The sequence below is a fragment of the Zosterops lateralis genome (assembly GCF_965231275.1).
Source record: "Zosterops lateralis genome assembly, chromosome: 5".
Taxonomy (NCBI): Eukaryota; Metazoa; Chordata; class Aves; order Passeriformes; family Zosteropidae; genus Zosterops; species Zosterops lateralis.
Window position 1 is genome coordinate 9,774,926 of NC_139766.1, and position 6,078 is coordinate 9,781,003.

A 6,078-nucleotide genomic window follows, 5' to 3' on the forward strand; every position below is an offset into this window, starting at 1 on the left:
CTGAACTTTATAGGTTGCATCTTTCCTTGAATTTCCAATCCTGAGGCTGCCTTGCAGTAATACCCAAAACACCATTTACATTTTAGTATTTAAATATTTTATGAACTGATATGAAAATCTCCAGTGCCCTAAATATTTTTCTGATTTTTTTTATTTTTAATCTTTAAATTTTCCTCTGAGGGACTCGAGAGCTGAGTGAACCCTTGTTAGGGGAAAGGGCTGCAGCTGGGGGTAGGCTTGGGTCCCCAAGCAGAAACGTAAGATAAAAAAGCTCCTGCCTTTCTCCATTTGGCAGACATCTTTGGATTTCAATACTTTTTGTTTTGAAAGCCTGTGGGTGATTAAACTGCAGAGCATCAGGAGCTGATCCCGTCGCTGTCCCCACGAGAGGAGCCGGTGTGAGCTGTTCCCTGGGCTCACCTGGGCTCGGGGCAGGGATGACAAGGGGCTGCTCATGTCCACTGCCAGCCTTGGCAGGGAGTCAGGCAGAGACTCCCGGGATGCAAACAGCTGTGCGGTGGATGCCGCAGACTGCCAAGCCGGTAGCAGGCTCTGAGCAGCGAGGCCGGGCTTCTGGCAGCGGATTGCCAGCAACTCGCACCGCAGCTCCTCTGAGGCTGCTGGAAAAGGGCCCACACCGCTCTTGTCTCTGGAAGAACAGCGAGCTGGAAGCCGCTTTTCCATGGCAGCTGCAGCGCTCGGTGGTACAGCCCCGCAGAGCCCAGCTCAGCCCAGCCCCGGGGCCGCTCCCGCCTCGGCTGCGGCTCCGCTCCATCCCCTCCTGCCAGCATTTATTGGAACACGCTGCCTCTCACGATGCTGTGTGCGGCAGCAGCAGCACCTGGTCCATCCCGCTGCCGTCACCGCCTTTCCCTGACACGGCTTTTCCTCCCGCCCTGCTGAGTCACGGCAGCGGCACAAGGCACGGGGCAGAGCGGGGCACCGCAGGGATTGTTTCTCTTCTTCTGTGACACGGCTCAAATCCAGGCTGGATCAACTCACGGTTTATGTCTAAAGCGAAGTGTTTAGGGCAGGTTCTCAGAGGAATTTGCTTCTGGAAGAGCAATATTTGCATAGCGTTGTAGGAGCAGTTTTTAATGAATCAGACGCTTTTCAGCATGTAACTTGTTCAAATGTGCTAAAAAAACTAAACAAGGCAGGAGGACTTATTGACTAACCCCAGTAAATAAACAGGGCCAAAATAATTTCTTTCAAGTGGGATTTGGGAAACCATTCATCATGAACTGAGCGATTTTCATTGTGATATGATTTGTTGCTTGCTTGCCAGAAAAGGAGTATATCTGATACTATGTACTGCAGAGTTGTTCCATATGCTAAGGACTTGCAAATTATTTCTTAGGAGTAAGGAAATCTAGGAGATTCTCTGTTTGTTACAAATTAGGAGTATGACACATGTAGAATTGATGTGCTTTGCTTTCAGTATTATATAACTAAATTTTTAATAATATGGCCTGTCTTTTCCTGTATGCTTGAAAATTTAGGAACATGTGTGGCTCAAAGTCCATCTAGTTTGGCATCCTGCCTGCATAATACGGTAAGTGCCAGACGTTTGGGCAGTGATTACTTGTACCTTCTGGACATAAGGGATTTTTTTCCCCTCTCCAATATGCTAAACTAGAGTCTGTAGCACGAGTGTCTGTGTTTCTGCTAAACTTTAAAAAAATATAATAATTTAAAAAAACCCTTACTATTGTAATTTTTAGTCTAATTACTATGAACATAGCAGTCTGTACCTGGTTTCTCCAAACAGTGAATTCTCTTGGTTCCCTGCAGTCCATGAGCTCCTTCTTCTAAAGCCCCATATAATTCCAGTTCTCCCCCTTGCCTGCTAATGCTTCCTGATCTGACCACAAAAACTGCTGAAGCCTCATTTCCCAGCTTGTCTGCATTCACCTCGCTGTCTCTCGCCATCCTCTCTCCAACTGAATGTCGGTGCAAAGCTGGCTCCCATGGTTACTACTAAAATAGGCAAAGGAGATATTTTTGGTCAGAATCTGCCAGTTCAGCAAGATCAAAATGCTTTTGGGAAATGTTCTGAATACAGTGAAATTCAAGCAGGACGTTTCTTGCAAAATGAGATAAAAAAACCCTCTCCAGCTTTCTCCAGCTCACCTATACCTTCCCAGAACACAGTCCTGGGCTGCCCAGTGCCCTGCTCCACCATCAGGGAGACCTGTCACTCATTCCTGTGGCAGGGCTTTTGTGTGGAAACCTTTATTTTTCTTTGTTTTGTTCTAAGTATTGTCATAACAAATTCTTCTCTGCCCCAGTCAGGGTGCCTTCCCTTCAGCCAGCCTCCTCCACAGCACCCATTTCTGTTGTCAGAATTCTGTGCAGGTGTTACTTATTTCAGATGTACATAAAAGCTATCCAACCATGCAATGGCCTTTGCTCAGTGATGTGTTGCTGTCACTTGTCCCTTCTGGTCTCTCCTGTTTGTTTCCCTTTGTGGCGTGTCCCAATTAAGTTGCAGGCCCTCTGAGGAAAGAGACTGCCCTTTTTATGTATCTTGAGACACTGACTGTTTTTCCTCAGCCTGAATATTTTTGTTCTGTGTTTGTAATAGAGCGTCCTGCAGTTTGGATAGCTCTGGGCTTCCTTTGCTGCTGTACTCTTAAAATGCCCTCACAGGCAGTAGGGTGGCACGAGCTGTGTCTGTGTGCAGCTCCACAACCCTGCCCTGATGGCTCTGTGTTCACAGCCCTGTGGTTTTCTGTCTCTTCTGAGCCTTTACAAACTCCCATGACCCCATCACCCAAGGAGACTGGCAGACTAAACAGTGCATGGACCTTGCTGGAGTTCCTAAGCCAGGCACCACTGCCTGCAAGGTGCTTCCCCACCTCCAGGTGAGCTCCTTGTTTCCAGCACTGTTCTGAGCACAGCAGCTTCATTGGTGGTTTAAAGGAGGAGAAAAAAAGGCAGCTTCTCCTCCTGATCATCTGTCCCTGCCTATCTTCTCTGGCCAAGCTTTTCAGAAGTATTGGAAGAATATTTCCTCTCCCACAGAGTATTTCACAGAATATTTATTCTCTCATAGAGGATCATAGTATCACAGAGGATCCTGAGTTGGAAGGGATCCACAAGGATGCACCCCAGGACATGGATGTCCCTCCTGATTGCCAGGGCACTGCTGACTCATATTCAGCTTGCCATTGACCAGGACTCCCAGGTCCTTTTTCACAGTTGCTGCTCTCCAGTGTCTCGTTCCCCAGCCTGTCCATACTGACATTGCATTTAATCATCTTTGCAAATTGCAGCAGGCAGCAGCCAGAGACACTGAACCCATAATTCTCTGTAAGACTGTAGAAAGTGAGCCTTCTAGCCCAGTGGATGGCAAAATGTGGGGCCGGAGACAGCCTCCCAACACATGCAGCCTTTCTGAACTTACAACACAGTATCCCCCACAGTGCAAACTCCAAATGCTTTCAGACAAACACACACAGTACTGCAGCCTTTTGAGCTGAGTTATAAAGGTGTGTCTGCACTGAAATTCCCCGAGAATGAACACATGGTCTGCAGTCACTATCCATTCTAAGATTTGTTATTACCCACATGTGTTAAGCTCCTGGTGGGCCAGACCAGAGGAGTGCAAGGAGCAGTGACCACCCCGTGCTTTGGACAATCTTGCTTTTAACAGCTTGCCCCAAACACAAAGGGTGAGAACAGCTTTTTTTGGTTGGTGGGGTTTTGGCGTTTTTTAGTTTTATGTAATCAAGACATTACAAAATAGTCTGCTGAGGTACCCATGTGTTGTAGAGTTGTACCTGTGTCTTTGAGGGGTGATGCTCCTTCAGCAGGAAACTCTTCCTGGTGTCACTGCTCCAAGTTGCTGCCTAAAAGGGTGTTTGCTGCCAATAGGTATCAAGACTCTCCTGAACCAAAGCTGATGTTCTTCCATTTCTAAAAATCCCTATAGGCAGGGACCTGTGTGCCAGCATCCCTGTAGACAGCTCCCATGGGGATTTCAGACACAGAAGTACATTTAGGAGAAGTTGGAGAAATCTCTTGTGTCTGAGTGGAATAATTCCTGATTTTCCCAGAAGTTTCTGCCTGACTTCTACCACAGTCCCCATCAGCAGGATTGGACATGCTCTTCTGTAATCACAGTGTAATGGCTCAGTTTGTGGGCTGGGCTCTGGTGCTTGAGTGACTGGAGCCGTTATCCCCCTGCAGACACGTGGGAAAACACCATTCTCTAAAACTTGGCTAAAGGAAGTTTGATTTGGCATGCATTAGCCCACCCTTGCAAAGCTCAAGGCTGTATACACAGTCAGTTAGCACAGATCACCTGAGGTTTAGTCAACAGATATGTAAGGAATAATGGAGTTGTCTAAACTCAGTGAGAGCAGCGTTTAGAGGGGAACTTCATTAGATCCACAGCTGCAAATTATAAACCCTTCTACCCTGTTTGAGGTTTGTTATCTTTAGAGATCACCATGAAAGGTGGAACAGCTGTGAGAGCTATTATTCAAGCTGATAAATAATGATTGCAAAAAAGGTAGGGTGTTTAGACAGATGATATGAAGAACCGATTTGCAAAAGGATCATTAAATTCATGTTCCTCTGAGCTGGTGTGCATTGAGAGGGAAGGCAGAAGTGAGATTCTCAAGCACAGTGAGGTGTTCACAAGAGTATCTTCTGAACTTGTCACAGCAGTGCCCATCAGAGGAAGGACTGGGGTGAGCAGGAGAGTGGAGAACAATTTCCCCCTACAGAGGGAAGTAATGTACAAAGGTGCACTCAGTAGCTCTGTTATGTGTATCAGTGGTTTCCAAGACTTTAATATCGTTATTTTATTGATGAGAACAGTTGCAGCTTCAGTTTCTTGTGTGGTTCTCGGTCTGGAGGAAGCTGGTTCTGGAGGACTCTGCCATCAGGTGTCTCAGGGGAGTGCAGCAGGGCTATCCAAGCCTTCAGCCTGGCAGAGCTGCAGCTTATCCTGTCAGCAGTTGTTCTGGGTTCAGTGACCAGCCAGTCTTTGAGGTAGATGACAAACCTTGACTGGCCTCTAACCTGAGATGGGCAACAAGCAGCCAAATGCTAATGGAGCTTCTCCTCCCAGTGCTCTTGTCCTGGGCAGGGACTGCTCTTGCTGGCACAGAGCTGCTCTTCCCCTAAAAGATTTGCTGGTCCTGTCTTAGCTGTTTGTCCCAACTCAGGGATCAGGACAAGGGCTCAGTGATGCCTGGGGACTGCACAGATCTGCAGGACATCAGCAGAGAGGCACAGCCTAGAGAAGTGTATTTTCTCTCCCCTGGCTCTGGCAAAGACTGCAGGAATTATTTGGTGATAACAAACTTCTCTTGCTTTTAGACCCATGTAGGAAAACAGTCACTTTATCAACCACTTGGCACATGTGCTTTGGCGAGGCAGAGGAGGCATGTGGGGTCTCCATAATTATTATCAACGACTTTTTCAGAGGAGGGGTAGAACCTGAGTCCTTGAAATTTAGATTCCCTTCAGGTGCTGAGAGGAGGGGAATAAGGGAGGTATTATTAGAAAGCATTTCTTTTATTTAACAGATGTTGAATAGCACTATACCACTATATCAATCTGTCAAGTACACTAATAGGAAACAGCATATAGAAAAGTTGAGATGTGAATTTCACAGGGAAACAAGTGCCCCCCTTCTGCAGGATCCCGGGGTCTGGGGGCCGGCACGGAGCACAAGGAGCAGCCACACATGTGCCAGGCACATGTGGATGGAGAGGGGAAGGAATAGTTATGGATTATGACAGAAAAAACTTGGTGCAGCTGGAAAGGTTTTCACCCGCTCTGTCCTGGTTGTCCTGTTGAAACGGGATTAAAAATATCCTTAAAGCAGAGACGACACATAACTTTGGGTTTTGGCAAGTTGTGTGTATCATGCTATGGGTTTCAGTGGTGTGAATCGGCATTTTCACAACAGAGGTGTTTTAAAGTCTGAGGGAGAAAAACAAACCTCTAATGCATGATTAAAGGTTGAAAAGCAAGCCTGGCTTTACAGTAGTGTGTGTTAGTTCCAAGTCAGACCCAAAGCCATGGTATTTTCCTCTTGGACTCTGCATTGCTTTCTTA